This window comes from Aulonocara sp. 'chitande type north' Nkhata Bay, linkage group LG23 (genome assembly GCF_057382095.1).
Source record: "Aulonocara sp. 'chitande type north' Nkhata Bay isolate Kocher_YH1m ecotype deep benthic linkage group LG23, A_spYH_male_GT1.1, whole genome shotgun sequence".
NCBI classification, from domain to species: domain Eukaryota; kingdom Metazoa; phylum Chordata; class Actinopteri; order Cichliformes; family Cichlidae; genus Aulonocara; species Aulonocara sp. 'chitande type north' Nkhata Bay.
The window spans coordinates 20,335,784-20,351,397 of record NC_141365.1 but is presented as its reverse complement, the minus strand read 5'-3'; the positions used below and the strand labels follow the sequence as shown (position 1 = coordinate 20,351,397).

General features: G+C 45.2%; 1 long non-coding RNA gene and 5 other non-coding genes across 6 annotated transcripts; 3 read left to right on the top strand and 3 right to left on the bottom strand.

The window, feature by feature from the left end:
* Positions 1–78: 78 nt before the first annotated feature.
* On the bottom strand, positions 79–161 carry trnas-uga (transfer RNA serine (anticodon UGA)). The gene has a single exon. It is a non-coding gene; the product is annotated as a tRNA-Ser (tRNA).
* Positions 162–920: 759 nt separating this feature from the next.
* trnaw-cca (transfer RNA tryptophan (anticodon CCA)) lies at positions 921–992 on the top strand. Its single transcript has one exon. It is a non-coding gene; the product is annotated as a tRNA-Trp (tRNA).
* Positions 993–2,297: 1,305 nt separating this feature from the next.
* trnam-cau (transfer RNA methionine (anticodon CAU)) lies at positions 2,298–2,369 on the top strand. Its single transcript has one exon. It is a non-coding gene; the product is annotated as a tRNA-Met (tRNA).
* A 1,789-nt stretch (positions 2,370–4,158) lies between these two features.
* Positions 4,159–5,647, bottom strand: LOC147301595 (uncharacterized). Its single transcript, XR_015127156.1, has 3 exons — positions 4,872–5,647; positions 4,675–4,786; positions 4,159–4,594 (listed from the first exon to the last, which is right to left on the bottom strand). It is a non-coding gene; the product is annotated as an uncharacterized LOC147301595 (long non-coding RNA).
* Positions 5,648–6,274: 627 nt separating this feature from the next.
* On the bottom strand, positions 6,275–6,357 carry trnas-uga (transfer RNA serine (anticodon UGA)). The gene has a single exon. It is a non-coding gene; the product is annotated as a tRNA-Ser (tRNA).
* A 1,778-nt stretch (positions 6,358–8,135) lies between these two features.
* trnaw-cca (transfer RNA tryptophan (anticodon CCA)) lies at positions 8,136–8,207 on the top strand. The gene has a single exon. It is a non-coding gene; the product is annotated as a tRNA-Trp (tRNA).
* Positions 8,208–15,614: the final 7,407 nt, after the last annotated feature.

Below are 15,614 nucleotides of genomic sequence, written 5' to 3'. Positions count from 1 at the left end.
TGCAACTTTTGTATATGAGCCCCTCCGACTAATTGCAACCTTATCTTAGCAGAAAAAGAAGCACCCGTAACGCATTTTCGCTGTGAGCAGGGTTTGAACCTGCGCGGGGAACACCCCATTGGATTTCAAATCCAACGCCTTAACCTCTCGGCCATCACAGCTCCTCCACTTCACCTGCACCTTTTGGCCTGTGGTGAGAGATGCCTGCTCCCTGCTCCAACAGCGCTGGTTCTTTTGGAGATCATCACATGCCAGAACACTCCCTAGTCAGAAGTCACTTCTCTGGTAAATACCATTAACAGTCGTTGAAGAGACCATTGTGTGTGAAGTGTAAGGTCGTTTAGTCAGGTAAGATTTCATTCAAGGCTGACAGCACTGGTCTCCTACCCCCATGAATAGCATTTTGGTGCAGACGGCACAAGGAGCCTCTCCAGAGCAGCTTGTGTTTGAGACAGGAGATCATCACGTACAAAAGCACTCCCTTCTGAGCAATCACTTTTTAGGTGTGTGTGAGAGGAAGGTCTTTTATTTTTAGACACTGTCCAAGGACTTTGTCTTTCTCTGACAAGCATCAGTAACAAATATGCATTGTTAAGAATTTGTCTAGCTGGCTTGCAAAGCTCATCAGAGCGTGAGCACTGAATGACAGACACTATATTAGGCCTTTGATTGACTACTGCAAGCGCACTTCAAACCTCGATTTGTATTCTTTTCTCAAAGAGGAGAACCTTTCAAGTATAAAGAGAGATTCTACGTGTGCATGTTGACATGCATGGTCTGAAATGACATGCGTCTTTGGCACAACCTCTTTGCATTCACAAGTTGAACAACCTCCAGTTGCAGAAAAATTGCTTGTGTGGAAAGATGGTCTGGCTTCTCAGAGATTTTCAGAAGTTTTGAGCAGAGGGGCAGGTTTGTGGGACCTTGTGGCGCAATGGTAGCGCATCTTACTCCAGATCAGAAGGTTGCGTGTTCAAATCACGTCAAGGTCAGCCGAGAGTGAGGGGACTGCAGCCTGTGATTCCCTTCCAATATGAGGTTTTTAGTTGCTTGTGGCATACTCGTCCGTCTGTCCAGAAATTCAGGTCCATGACTCATGACGTGTCTCCAGTGAGTTGTTGATGGTGTCAGTGAACACTGTAGACAACTGATCAGCACAGTGCCTCAGGGTGGATGGAGGCACCGAATTTGGCCCAGCTGCTTTGCATGGGTCCTGTGTCTTAGAGAGTCTGTTTACATCCCTTTCAAGTATGGAAAGAGGTGTGAAGGCACATGGAGAAATTTGTGAGCTTTACTGAGTGGTAGAGGTGATGGGGGAGCCGCAAGTGTTGACCGTCTGGGGAGGGGGCCCGGGTAGCTGGACGTTCCATTGTTTTCTGAAAGCACCAGGTGTGAATACATTGGATAGGTGTGAATATTAGCTGAATTAGAGGGCTTCTGTAAATGGAACTGAATAAAAATGGCAAACAAAACACTCGCATGCTGCAGGTATACAGAGAACCATGCCATGAGATACATGTAAACACATAGTTGAAAGAAGTAAAGACTGCACCAAAGAGAAACTCACAAAATTATTGTAAAGAAAAAAACATTCAAATATCAAGTATAAGTTTTTCATTCCGAGCAAACAAACAGTTTTGAATGATAATGAAATCTAAAAGCAGCTTCAGAGCTGGGCTTGGCATTCTGAAGCAAGCTCATCATATCCAGGATAGTTTTTCACTGTGGACAATGTCACTGTGTCCGCTGTGTTGGATACATTCAGATTTCGTGTCTAATGTTGGTGCTTGTGATTACAGACGGTATTACATCTCTACCGATAAGAACTACCATTGACAATCAGCGGGAAGTATTAAGAGCATCGAAGTGCATCAGCAGAGTGTGTTCGTGTAACAGAACGTCGATTTTAGTTAACTAAAGGTAAAATAAGGTTCATTGAAGAGAGTTCATGGGTTTATTTAGGAAGTAAACATACGCAACACCAAGTGTCAGTGTTTTCACGTCTAAGCGTTTACGTGACTATGCGACTCAGTGGCTCACACAATAAGCTCAGTGATTCGAGTTAGCAGCTAACGAGGAAATGGTTGGCTGACCCTAGCTTAAAATCTGTTGGGCCGCACACGAGACCTGACAAGCAGTCCAAGAAGCTTTGAAGCATTGAACGCTGAGGTGACAAAGATTTATAAAAGTCAGTGTTCAAACGGGTACCGTCCACCTTCAGAATTCCCACAGTTTGTTCATGCAAGATGTTATTGAAGGCCCACTTTTAAGCAGCGCTAGTCTTGTGGTACGTGTGGAGCAGAGTGGCGCAGCGGAAGCGTGCTGGGCCCATAACCCAGAGGTCGATGGATCGAAACCATCCTCTGCTAGGCTCGTCTGTTTTCAGGACGTACTAAACAACTGTGCTCCGAAAGGCTTGCTTACAAGTCTGGGATAGGTTTCCAGGAAGAAGCCATTCACCTTCCAAAAACTGGACAAAACAGACTAAACCCAGAAGTTGCCTAACTAAGAAGCAAATCCTAGTGAATATAACCTGTTCGCCACATCTTCTTCAAAGCCCATTCACTTTGTTACCTCAACAGCGTGACATCACCTGTTTGCAACACAAGAACAACAATGGAGGCAACGGTGTACCTGCTGCTAAAGTGACGGTAAACGGTTGGACCACTGTGTTGCTTTGGGTGTACCCAAATGGCTGGCTGTGTTTGCCGGGAGACCAGTGACCAGGGCCCTGTTTCAGGAAGCCGGTTTAGAAAACTCAGAGTGAAAAACGATACGCAGGGTTGAGTAATCCCGAACTGTCCAACTCGGAATATTCGGTTTCAGAAAGGCTGATAACAATTAGTTCAGTCAACGCGGAGTTGCTTTAACCCCAAGTGAAGCGCGCGGACGAGGATACATAAAGCCCTGATAAGCGGAGAACAGATTAAGCGAGTCACCATGGAGACGGAGGGAAAGAAGGCGTGATCAATGTATTTTACAGCGCTTGAGGCCGAAATTCTGATGGCAGCATATGCCGATAACACGCAAATTCCGCGGAAAAAAGTAACACAGCCACAGCTGCGAAAGAAAGGGAGCATGCATGGCAAAACATAGCCGACAGAGTCAATGCGTGAGTGTTAATATAAACATTGATCTAGGGATTTCCACCCATTTAACACGTTATTTTATCATATGTTATTTTATTTGTTATTTTATACATTTTATTTTGTGATGTGATGTGAGCGCAGGTGCAACCCAACAGGCCCCAAACGTTCCTGGCAGCAAGTAAAAATTAAATATAAAAATATAGTCCAAACAGGTAAGGTGTAATTGTATTATGAGCCATAGTGCTTGGTCTGTTTGTCCGATGTAAATCAATTGCAGTTAGAGGCTACATTAATTTTCTTTCTGTAAGCACTTATTGAAATTATCTGAGCACATTACAAGTACATATTTGCTTACTCTGTATGCTCAAATGTGGCCCGTTATAGCCAACAGAAAAAAAGCGGAGGCCCGAAAAACAGGTGGGGGTCCTCCACCACCACCACTCACAGAGGCTGAGCAGTTGGCCCTCAGCCAAAACAGTGGGCGCCCTGTGGCCGAAGGCATCTCTGCGGGGACATCCTCTGAGTCAATAACCCCGCAAGACACAAGTGCCTACATAGGGGGTAAATTCAAAATAATACATGATGTGCATACATCCTTTCTTCACAGTCACCTTTGCAGTGCGACTCATTCATTTGATAAACTCTTTACCATAATGGATTATTTTGTAGTGAAGTTATTTTCCTACTGATTTTGCCTTCCCTCAGGCTTGGTTGTCTTTGAGAGCATAATGACAATGAAGTGTAAGGTGATTGGTATGTTTGTTAATTGCCATTTGGTCCCTTGTAAGTTATAAGTGACCTGTATAAACCTCATATTCTATCAGTTGATGGTGATGGTGTACTGCATCTGGTGCAGCCTCCTGTTGAGCCAGACCAACATGCAGTTGTGAGTAATACTCCACAGATTATATGAGTGTACAGTAGAACAGCAATGTTGTTTATTTCTTTACTACAGGAAAATAATGAAGAAACATTGACAGCTGTTACAGAGGAGGAAGCAACAGAGACACTTTATGAGGTGTACATCTTTTAATACTTTGTGTACAGGAAATACAGGCGACCAATAAAGCCAGTTGAACAAAAAATCTGTTTATTCTTCTTTCAACATGTTGAGGTGATGGGTCAAAAGAAATGATTGTGACATATGGTGTCTCTGACTGCTCTTCCATCTTGTATGTCCGTGGGAGGGTCAGGATGTTCATGGTTTGGATCACTGCTGATGTTTGGTTCAGAAGGACAGTGTTCTCCTCTAATTGTGGCAATGTTGTGAAGAATCACACATGCCACAATAATGTCACATGCCCTTTCTGGGGTGACCCTGAGTCTTTGCAGGCACTGGAACCGGGCCTTAAGCATTCCGATAGTCATTTCAATTCTGGCTCTTGTCCTGCAATTAGCCAGATTATATCGCTGCTGTGGGCCCGGTTCAGGGTCAGGGTAAGGGGTAAGCAAATAGGGTAAACATGGATACCCCCTATCACCAAGCAAGTAGCCAGTGAACTCTCCTAAGACAGAAGGATACACTTCAGTTCAAATGTCCCTGAAGCAATTGGTCTTTATATATTTTAAAGTATTCTCAACTCACCATGTCCAAATTTTGTGCTCAGTGTACATTCACGGAATATTTGTGAGTCATGGACAGAGCCTGGCCACTTGGCTTCCACATTTGTGATAATGTTGGCAGCATCATATATGATCTTCACAGTGCAGAGAACACAAATTAGCATCCATTACTATGATAAAATAATTTGTTAGTTTGAAATGCTACAGGGAACTATGTACCTGTACATTAATGCTGTGGAAAGACTTCCTGTTCACATAGTCTCCTTCATTTACTAAAGGAGCAATGACTGGAATGTGAGTGCCATCTATACACGCCTGGGAATCCTGAAAATAAATGTAAAATTTAAGTAGTAGTCCAAGTATCACCACATCATAAATTAAGTTTTGGTCATCCTGATACCTGCAATTTTGTGGCATCCCTCTTTGATAAATCTTGTGGGTCTGTGACCGGGGAACACCACAAACGAGTACAGGAGACGTTTCAGTGCAACTGTAACATTCCTGACTGCCCGACAGACGGTAGCCTTGGAAACGTGCTCAGCGTCACCAATATTATACAGAAAGCTCCCGTTTGCAAGAAACCGAAGTGCAATACAAATAATATGTACAGAACTGAGAGCATGTCCGCGATGTGTCACATGCGTAATATATGGCCTGAGGATGTTATTCAAATAACTTATAGATTGTGCTGAGAAACGGTAACGTTCGCACAGAAAATCATCAGGAAATGATAAAATGTCCAAACGCGCTCTGATCACTCTCTCCCGGCGGAGAGCTCTGCGGAGAATTTGGGCTTCACGATCTACTGGCTCTTCAAGGAAGTGGCACGCCATGTCCGACACTTCCTACTGTCAGGTTTCCGACAAAGGGGCGGAGACAGTCAGGGTTAGTTGTAGTAAACCTGCTAGGGGGCAGGTTAGCTTCACGGAGTGTGTCGTCATAGTGACTCACTCAGGCTGCAGCTGAACTCGCTTTGTGAAACCGAAAACCCAGAGTTTTCGTTAACTCAGGGTATACTTACTCAGTTTTTCCACTAAACCGGCTTCCTGAAACAGGGCCCAGGTACTGCCGCCTAACTGAAAACCAAACGTAGCCAGAAAGGATTAAGATTTGTCATTCTAGCCTTTCTATAGCAGTGATAACAAGTAGCCCCCTGCAACAATTTTGATGTCTTGTGTGGAAAGAAGATGGATTGGCTTTGCAGAGATTTTCAGAAGTTTTGGGCAGAGGGGCAGGTTTGTGGGACCTTGTGGGGCAATGGTAGCGCATCTGACTCCAGATCAGAAGCTTGCGTGTTCAAATCACATCAAGGTCAACCAAGAGTGACAGGACTGCAGCCTGTTTGAATTAATATGTGACTCAAAGTCTGTGCACATGCCACTGATCGACATCTCCCACCGTTTTTGTTTATAAAGCCTGGAGAGAAGAAGAGGGACTCTCCTTGGAGACAAGCACATTTTGTACATGAATGATTAGTATGTAAGTACAGTGGTGTGAACCGGTGATTGGAGAACTGTCAATCACTCAATGCTCCTGGGCACCGTTGCAACTTTTGTATATGAGCCCCTCCGACTAATTGCAACCTTATCTTAGCAGAAAAAGAATCACCCATAACGCATTTTCACTGTGAGCAGGGTTTGAACCTGCGCGGGGAACACCCCATTGGATTTCAAATCCAACGCCTTAACCTCTCGGCCATCACAGCTCCTCCACTTCACCTGCACCTTTTGGCCTGTGGTGAGAGATGCCTGCTCCCTGCTCCAACAGCGCTGGTTCTTTTGGAGATCATCACATGCCAGAACACTCCCTAGTCAGAAGTCACTTCTCTGGTAAATACCATTAACAGTCGTTGAAGAGACCATTGTGTGTGAAGTGTAAGGTCGTTTAGTCAGGTAAGATTTCTTTTTTTTTTTTTTTTTTTTTTTTTTTTTTTTTTTCTAAATGACATCAGAAACAGCAGTATGCGACATTACGTGATGGCAGAGCTTCAGTTCATCCTTTGTCATTTTTTTTTTTTTTTTTTTTTTTTTTTTAATAAATAGGACAGGGGGAATGAATGAGAGAGAGAGGGGGAGAGAAAGAAAGAAAACCAAAGGGGAGAAGAGACGGTGAGAAGGGGGGGGAAGAGAGACAAAAAAAAAACAAACTCCTGGGTCACCTGTATGGAGAAAAAAAACAAACAAACAAACAAAAACAAACAGAGGAGACAGCAAACAACAAAGAGCTACATAATAATAGAGAAAACAAAGCACCATCACAATAAACTAGCTAGTCATAGATATCAGTATTTACTAAGTAATAAACGATATTGTGCAGCACGCAAGATAGAAAGCGCACAGTGTGCTTTGAGGCAGCAGCCAAGAAAGCTTTAGTCCGCGTCTGTGAATACCCATGTGTGCATACCTGTGTGGATCAGCATGCTTGCATTCCAAAGGTTTCTCCATGTAATGATCTGCTAGGGAGTGTGGGGGGGCCACAGCCCCGTCCTCCAGGGTGTGAAGCGGGTATGGAGGAGATCAAAACTCCAGACATCCAGAGGCCCCCAGAACACAAGAGACCATGGAAGACCAACAGAGGGGCAGCCGCGCCACTGTCCCAGTAAGAGCTGAGGAGAGTCCCAGATGAGGGCTCGCCCAGCAGCCGCGGAGCAGAAGTCAGGGGGAGTTGCAGTGACGCGCCCGTGAGCTCCGCCGGCCCCCAGCTGCGCCTGAGTGACCGAGCCCTAGGCCGAGAGGCCAGGGGCACCCCACCTCCAAAGGGGCCCGAGCGAGCCCCAGGCCCCAGGCCCCGACAAGCGGCCGCCAAGGAGTGAGCCGGTGTGTACCCGGACGCCCACCCCCAGACACAAAGAACCACCAACACACCGACACCTGAGGGAGTCCGCCACCGGCAGGGGAAGTGGTGGAGTCAGGTAAGATTTCATTCAAGGCTGACAGCACTGGTCTCCTACCCCCATGAATAGCATTTTGGTGCAGACGGCACAAGGAGCCTCTCCAGAGCAGCTTGTGTTTGAGACAGGAGATCATCACGTACAAAAGCACTCCCTTCTGAGCAATCACTTTTCAGGTGTGTGTGAGAGGAAGGTCTTTTATTTTTAGACACTGTCCAAGGACTTTGTCTTTCTCTGACAAGCATCAGTAACAAATATGCATTGTTAAGAATTTGTCTAGCTGGCTTGCAAAGCTCATCAGAGCGTGAGCACTGAATGACAGACACTATATTAGGCCTTTGATTGACTACTGCAAGCGCACTTCAAACCTCGATTTGTATTCTTTTCTCAAAGAGGAGAACCTTTCAAGTATAAAGAGAGATTCTACGTGTGCATGTTGACATGCATGGTCTGAAATGACATGCGTCTTTGGCACAACCTCTTTGCATTCACAAGTTGAACAACCTCCAGTTGCAGAAAAATTGCTTGTGTGGAAAGATGGTCTGGCTTCTCAGAGATTTTCAGAAGTTTTGAGCAGAGGGGCAGGTTTGTGGGACCTTGTGGCGCAATGGTAGCGCATCTGACTCCAGATCAGAAGGTTGCGTGTTCAAATCACGTCAAGGTCAGCCGAGAGTGAGGGGACTGCAGCCTGTGATTCCCTTCCAATATGAGGTTTTTAGTTGCTTGTGGCATACTCGTCCGTCTGTCCAGAAATTCAGGTCCATGACTCATGACGTGTCTCCAGTGAGTTGTTGATGGTGTCAGTGAACACTGTAGACAACTGATCAGCACAGTGCCTCAGGGTGGATGGAGGCACCGAATTTGGCCCAGCTGCTTTGCATGGGTCCTGTGTCTTAGAGAGTCTGTTTACATCCCTTTCAAGTATGGAAAGAGGTGTGAAGGCACATGGAGAAATTTGTGAGCTTTACTGAGTGGTAGAGGTGATGGGGGAGCCGCAAGTGTTGACCGTCTGGGGAGGGGGCCCGGGTAGCTGGACGTTCCATTGTTTTCTGAAAGCACCAGGTGTGAATACATTGGATAGGTGTGAATAGTAGCTGAATAAGAGGGCTTCTGTAAATGGAACTGAATAAAAATGGCAAACAAAACACACAGACCATCAGGGTGTACACTTCACCCCTGGCGTCGTTTCCCACCTCTAAATTTTAAATACACGTAGACACTGATGGCTATCAGGAGGGGCTATGCGCTTACCTCCTGGGTTTTAAATGCACCTTAAAACACACATGCATTAACACTACATATGAGCGGGCGGAGGGAGGTTTGGAGTCTTCTCACACCCCCGCTCTCTGCGACCTGCTGGAGCAGGGGGCCAGGAGGAGGAGTTGGCCGTCCGACTGGGGTCTGGAGTGTGGGGCATCTCTGCTGCTGCGGAGTCGGGGTGGTCTGCTTCTCCCCACCACAGGGAAAAGGGTAACACCACCTGGGTCTGTGTGCAGTTTCCCCCTCCAGGGGCCTAGACCCGGGGCTTAGAGTATGCTTGGGGAGTGTAACTGTGTGTACAGTATCTCTATGTCTGTCTCCACGTTGGTTGAGTGTTGAGTAATTGCATATGAGAGCATGAGGGTGGGAATGGATGTTTGTATCTGTGTGTGCCTGTATGTCTGTGTCTATATGTCAGGTTGGGTATCAGATGCCACATCTCTGGGGACATCTCAGGCCCTCAAAGGTATGGAGGCCTATCTCCCCCTACCACTTCCCCTGCCAGTGGCAGACGCCCTCAGATATTATTGCGTTGGTGGTTCTTTGTGGCTCACCCCTTGTTGGCTGCTTATTGGGGCCTGGAGCCTGGGGCTCGCTCGGGCCACTTCGGGGGTGGGGTGCCCTCAGCCTCTCGGCCTGGGGCTCGTTCACTCAGGCACAGCTGGCTGCCGGCGGAGCTCACGGGCACGTCACTGCCACCCCCCCTGGCTAATGCTCCACGGCTGCTGAGTGACCACGCATCTGGGACTCTCCTCAGCTCTCTCTGGGATAGTGGCGCGTTTGCCCCTCTGTTGGTTTTCCTTGGTCTCTTGTGTTCTGAGGGCCTCTGGATGTCTGGAGTCTTGATCTCCTCCATACCTGCTTCATGCCCTGGAGGACGGGGCTGTGGCCCCCCCATACCCTCTAGCAGATCATTACATGAAGGAACCTTTTAAAAACAAGCGCGTCCATGCTCACAGGTGTACACACGGGTGATCACACCCACAAACTACACCCTTTTTGGCTCCTACCTCAAAGCACACTGTGTGCTGTCGATATTACGTGCTGCACAATAATGTTTAATATTTAGTATTTACTGTTATATTCCCATATATCATTGTGATGTTGTTTATTGTATTGCTCTCATTTTCTTCTGCTTGTTTTCTTTTTTCTTTCTCAACAGGTGATCCAGGTGATTGATATATGTATTTTTTGTCTGCTTATTTAGTTGGTTTTTGTTTTCTTGCCCTTTATCCCCGTCCCTCTTCTCCGCAGTTTTTCCCCCCCTTCCTTTCTCCCTTTTCTTTTCCTCATTCACGTCTGTCCCGTATCTAGCAAGCAAAAATAAAAAAATAAATAAAAGAAACAAGAAAAGGTGAATCAAATAGACCATCACGGCAAGACTGGGATGGTCAATTTGGTAAAGTAAATCGGTTGAGCATCTTTCTTCGCCTTTAGACAATAATTCTGATGGCAAAAGAACCAAACGGGACAGGCAAAAAAAAAAAAAAAAAAAAAAAAAAAGAATAAAAAAGAATAAAAAACATGCAAATTAAGAAAATATCTTTAAAACTTTGGTAAATAATAAATGCTATTCTATATAAAAAAAAATAGAGGTTCCTGACAAAGTCAAAAAGCCTTGATACAATAAACACATTTATGTGATTCTTTTATGCATTTAAAATTTAAAACGGGTCAGTGCCGACCCTAACACAAGAGGAAGGGTAAATGTAGTACAATGTAAAACTGTAGCTCTTTCTCTGTCCACTAGGTGGAGATGTGGGCTCAATTTCATCACCCACTATGTTAAAAACAGGTGGTGATCAGGTGGTAATCAGCCACCTGTTTTTCTCTGCGAAAAAATGCGGCTGAGTGAAAGAGCAACTAGACACTTCAAAATAGTGTACGTGAGTGCTGATGAGAAGAAAGCATTGATACCTCAAACCAAAGTTCTTTTTCGGCTGATTATGTGTTTGTTTATTAAATATTTTTTGTGTTATCCTGATATATCATATCACGTTGTTTAAGCATTACACATGCTGTATGCTTTATAGTTTTGTTGATCTTTTTTGATTAACCTCAGATGTGAGGTTTTTATACTTTTTTAAACACCTGGATCACCTGTTGAGAAAAAAAAAAGAAAACAAGCAGAAGAAAACGAGAGTAATAGAATAAACAACATCACAATGATATATGAGAATATGACAGTAAATACTAAGTCTTAAACATTATTGTGCAGCACGTAATATCGACAGCACACAGTGTGCTTTAAGGTAGGAGCCAAAAAGGGTGTAGTTTGTGTGTGTGATCACCCGTGTGTACACCTGTGAGCATGGACGCGCTTGTTTTTTTCAAAAGGTTCCTTCATGTAATTTGGTAAAGTAGCCGCGCCACTGTCCTAGAAAGAGCTGAGGAGAGTCCCAGGGGTCACTCAGCAGCCGCAGAGCAGAAGCCAGGGGGGGGGGGGGGGGGTGCATTTAAAACCCAGGAGGGCATGGAGCTACCTGCCAGATAGCAGCCCTCAATGTCTACGTGTATTTAAAATTGAGAGGTGGGCAACGACGCCAGGGGTGGGGTGTACACCCTGATGGTAATTTGGATTCCGTGTTTCGTGCCCACCCCCAAGATCCTATATGTATGTGTAATGAGAGTGTGAGTAATGTGGATGTCTAAGTTGTGGGATAAAATTGAGGCAGAGGCAGCCTGAAGGGGACAGAGGGGGGGATGCCTCCTCTGCACCCTGGTGACACACCTTTACTCCAAGGCCCTGCATGTGTGGGTGGTTGTGGTGGAGCGGGAAGAGGGAGGCAGCTGGAGATGGGGAGGGAAGGAAGGGAGGGGCAAGTGACCCCTCCCTGGGGCCATCTCCCCCGCTGACCCCAGTAGGCACCCCCATACTCCGCGACCCGCCAGATGGGCCTGGGCCCAGTGCAGCAGCGCCTCCCGGCCCCACAGAGCCCGGGACAGTCCACCCAACCCCACCACAGAGAAAACTGCACCCACCCCATCATCCACTCATCTTCCAGACTACATAAGACAATAGACGCCCAGGCTGAGATCTTCCTCCACCTCTCCTGTATCTCCCCCTCCTGCAGAGAGAGTTCCTGAAGAGAGGAAAGCTCCTGCAAGATGTGACAACCTCCCTCACCAGTTGAAGAGCCCCCCAGGTGGCTCGACGCACCGGCGGCACCCTGCGCCAGGGCTGGGTCCCCATACACCCACCCGCCTACAACCCCGGCAACACACCAACCAAGACCAAAGCCCCCAAGGCCCAGCCAGGGGCTTTTTTAAACTCTGAATTCACAAAGAGATTCAGTCCAGCACATTTTTTCCCCTCAGAGTGATGTTTACAATAAATAAAGTCCCAGACTGAGAATCAGTTTTAAGCATAGTAAGCAAGCAAGATCAAAAGATTTGTTGTCATTGTAATGATGCATGAACACATGTTATGTATGCCACAAAATGGCCTCTGTGAGATGCACTTCACCCACGTACACACACACACACACACACACACAAACACAGTTTGTTACTGCCAGATGCAACGTTTATTCTGAGTTTTTATTCGTTTTGACAGTCCACCGTCTGGACAGCTCCCGTCTCAGCTGATCCCCACTTCCCCTCCGCTCCTCTCCCGTCTCACAAAAAAGGAGAAGGAAACCGTCATCAGCCCAAACTCCATCAACTGTGTTCTCACCTGCCTCTCCAGAACCACCCTGTTGAGCTCACTGCACCACTCCTTCCCTGCAGCCGCGCCCAGGGCCACACCTCCGCCACAGCCTCCTTACAAGAATGTGTTAAGTTCTAATAGTGACCAGTAGGAAACCACCACACACACTGAAAATGGAGTAACGCAAGATTTATTTTTCCTCTAAAGCAGACTAGTGGCTGAAGACAAAGTTCTGGACTGCAATCAAAGGCCCAAAGCTGCCATGGTTAGAAATGTTAGACTGGCTACACACAGGAAAAAGTGGTACGTCAAGGGAAAGAGCAGCCAAACACATATCAATCTTGCATTTTTCTGAGAAAGGCCTTCCATCCACCTTATCAGGGCTTCTGTTATTAAGGAGTAGGTTTCCACACCAGATCCTGGGACTTCAGCTCTCAAACTTCAGAAGTTTGAGAGCTGAAGTCTTTACCAACTTCCTCTCATTGGTTACTTTTTAATTCCAGAGTAGGCTATTCCTCCATGAACTCAGCACACCGAGCATCTCCACTCCAGTAATTTTATCACAGCAAATCCACAGGAATCCTGATTAAAACGAGTCCTCCCTCCAGTGTCATTTGATTATTTTAAAAGCAAAAACTTCCAGGTTAGGTTAAAAATAATTTCCTTTGAAATGTGCACTTTTCTCATGTCTCATGTCAACTGGCTTCCATGCTGTAACAGTGCACTCCAAAGAGCTGGCAGCTGGACTAGAGTAGAATCTCCACTCCACATGGTTGTGGCCCACACCTCACAGCTCACACAAAAACACAGCATGCGATTATTAAAATGAAAAATAATACCAACCCAATGCTTAGTGGGGGATTTTCTCAATTTTCCACCATGCCACATTCTGCAACACACACAAATCAAGTGAATCCACCCTAAAGATTGTTCATTAGCTCAGCAACCCTCTGCTGAGATTTCATTGAAATGAATTACACTGAATTATAAGTGTGGTTGGGTGGGTTGTGCTCTCTGCTTTGATTCTTCTCTCTCCTTCTCTGGAGGATGATGTTAGCTGTCAGTAGTTTGTGGTGGTAAACTCAGGTGGTTTGATTGTGTTTCACAACAGCTACAGGTAAGCTGCATGTCTGCACCTTATTGTAGGTTACCCACACTTTGGTTTATAGTGTAACCGCCTCTTAATTCCAGCTGCTGTGTAGGAAACATCATTCCTACAGTTGCAATCATTAAATGCAGAATAATAGGACTATTTTATTTTTAGCACTCTGTCTCCAGTGGCAGCTGGTGTTGATGCCGTTTGGCATTCTGGCCACACTTAAAATTAAGAGTTTACAACCTGCAGCAGTCTGTTCTCAGATCTGCTGTCTTGCCTGCATTGTCCTCTCTGGAAAAGAGCAGCTAGGGGTGGGACTTTTCTCCCAGAGATTTCCTGGGGCCTGGGTTCTGGTTGCCATTTTCTATTATAGAGTGATTGTTTTGCCAGAGCTATCGCGGGTGAAACTGATGCTACACAGTTCAGGTGGCAGCCTTGTAGGGTTTTATTTCTCACCTCTGAGCCCCTGTTGGACAGCACAGCATGGCGAAGATGATGTCACATCCTATGGTGTGATCATGTCAGTTTTTATAGCCATTTTAATGACATTCCAGAAGCTGAGAAATATTAAAATATACAAAGGGAGATGAAAAGAGGAAAAAAAGATTCTTCTCCTGCTATATCAGCGCTTATGTGGTGGTACTCTCTGAGTGGCAACACCTATCGTTCAGGAGAATATTGTAGTGGCTATTCAGCTCTCTTGGTTGCTGTGGGCGGCCGGCGTCTCCTTTAGTACATTCTGCTACTAACACTCACACACATCCTCTCTCTCTCTCTGTCTGTAACTCTCTCTCTCTCTCTCTCTCTCTCTCTCTCTCACACACACACACACACACACACACAGCAAAATTGTATATTTGTCTACAGAAAGTATACGGTGCTCCTCTAGGGAAACCAAATATGTCTGGCACAACAAAACATTCAGACCATAATTTTGCCTGTTACAACTGGCAGGACATGTTTAAACAAACAAACAAACAAACAAACAAACAAGCAAGCAAGCAAGCAAACAAACAAACAAACCTGTGTGGCCTTTGGATATTTTAGCTTGTGGATATGGACAATACTTTTATTTTTATTGCACAAAAGGATGAGAGTATGAAGTGGAGACTGCTCCAGGACAGAAACAACTGCAGTATACTGTTAACACAACTTTGGCTTCTCGCCTCCACTTGCTAATGCTAAGTTAGCCAAGAACCCAGAATTATTTTGTTTTGTAAAAGTTGTAAAGGTGAAATATTCTTTTTGGGAAGACCAGAGAGCAGGGCATTACAGTAATCAATGCGACTGGTAATAAAAGCATGCATCAGCATCTCCGTGTTGGCCCGAGAGAGAATAGGGTGGACTCTGGCTATATTTTTTAGATGATAAAATCCAAATTTGGTTACATGTTTAATATGTGGGATAAAACCAAGCTCAGAGTCGAAAATAACACCCAGGCATTTTCACTTGTAGTGAAGGACATAGTGAAAATGCCTGTAATTTAGACAAGAGTTTCTCTTTCTGAGCCTCAGGACCGATGATTAAAATTTCAGTTTTTGCCCTGGTTAAGCTGCAAAAAGTTTTCTGCCATTTTATATCTAGAATACAGTTAATACAGTGTTGAATACAGTGTTGTTGGCTTTGTTTTCATACCTAAGTACTAAGAGAAAAATCATGTGTGTCCTCATTATTATAGGGATTTGTGTTGTTGTGTGGGGCTGGAGCCTCAGGTATATACTGTCAAATAGTAATTATGAGTGTGGTTCAGGTTTTTTGTTTTTTTTAAGCAATATGAAAGTAATGTAACAGGTAGTATAATGAATGTCTTTCTCCTGGGTGTAATTAAGTGCATTACTTTTAAGAAAAATGTTTTGTGTAGGAACCTTTTTACTTTACTTTACTGAGTAATGTCCCAACACTGATCGCAACAAAGAGGGACATACCTCCAACATGCACAAATATTTGACCACACAGAATTAATTTGCATGAATGTAAGTAATGTCTTTGATATTCTGCTTAGTGGTGGTGGTGACTCTCAAAGTGGAGTCAGTGAGAATCAATAAGGAATCCAGTCGATAAATGATA